The following is a 1,529-nucleotide window of genomic DNA, read 5'->3' on the forward strand; positions in this document are numbered from 1 at the left end:
CATTATTATCATAGAAATTAATACTGTCTGTAATAATGTAACTAATTAAATGTTAATCAAAAAGACAAATTGATTAACTATGTATAAATACATATATCTAAAATTGTTCAGCATACAAAGACTACATATTACAGTCTCACCCCTATATACCACAAACTTTTTTTAAATAGTTTGGAAAGTTTTTATCAAGCTTTGAGAAGTGATAATTTTGTAAAAAGTTACGTGCATATAAAACAATTTAAAAATAAAAAAAGTGCCCGTAAAATTATTAAGAGATTGAGGGTAACTATTAATGTTTCAGCAGTGATAATTACATAAAAAGATACGTAGAATCTCATGGTGACAACGGTTTTCGAATGCGGTGTCAAATAATTAGTTTCTGGCATTATTTTTGCTAAAAAATACGAAATGACTAAAATATAAAAAAGCGCTCGTGAGATTAGTAGGAGATGAAGGGTATTTATTAATGGCTGAAAAGTGATTAGTATATAAAAGAGTACGTAGAATCTCATGGTGTCAACGGTTTTCAAGTGAGTTGTCAAATAAGTACTTTTTGGCATTCCCTTTGGTAAAATATATAAAACAATTCAAACATAAAAAAGCGCTCGAAAGATTATTAGGAGAGGGAGGATATTTATTAGGGTTTGAGAACTGAAAATTATGTTGAGAAGCAACAATTTTGTAAAAAAGTACGTAGAATCTCATGGTGTAAACGGTTTTTGAGTGCGTTGCCAAATAGTTACATTCCGGAACTACTTTTGCTAATTTTTAATAAAATATACAAAATAATTGAAACATGAAAAAGCGCTCCTCAAATTATTAGGAGACGGAAGGCATTAACTAAGTTTTTAGAAGGAACAATTATGTAAAAAAGGTACGTAGAATCTCATGGTGCTAGTGATTTTTGAGTGCGTTGCCAAATAGTTACATTCCGGAACTACTTTTGCTAATTTTTAATAAAATGTACAAAATAATTGAAACATGAAAAAGCGCTCGTCAAATTATTAGGAAACGGAAGGCATTAACTAAGTTTTGAGAAGGAACAATTATGTAAAAAAGTACGTAGAATCTCATGGTGCAAACGGTTTTTGAGTGCGTTGCCAAATAGTTACATTCCGGAACCACATTTGCTAATTTTCAATAAAATATACAAAATAATTGAAACATTAAAAAGCGCTCGTCAAATTACCAGGAGACGGAAGGCATTTACTAAGTTTTGAGAAGCAACAATTATGTAAAAAAGTACGTAGAATCTTATGGTGTAAACGGTTTTTGAGTGCGTTGCCAAATAGTTACATTCCGGAACCACTTTCGCTAATATAATATATATAAAATAAATTATGAGTGCTGTAATTTCATATGTTGAAGTGTACGATGTGTTGCATACCTATTTACAAACAATTCCTTTAAATTTTAATCATTGGTTACTATACATCTATTAAAAAACCATAATGGCCGACATCAGTGACAATGCAACAACAATTGAATAAGAATGATGGCCGACACAGCAACAATTAGAAAAGAATGAT

The sequence above is a fragment of the Agrilus planipennis genome, unplaced genomic scaffold (assembly GCF_000699045.2).
Source record: "Agrilus planipennis isolate EAB-ADULT unplaced genomic scaffold, Apla_2.0 scaffold40, whole genome shotgun sequence".
Taxonomy (NCBI): domain Eukaryota; kingdom Metazoa; phylum Arthropoda; class Insecta; order Coleoptera; family Buprestidae; genus Agrilus; species Agrilus planipennis.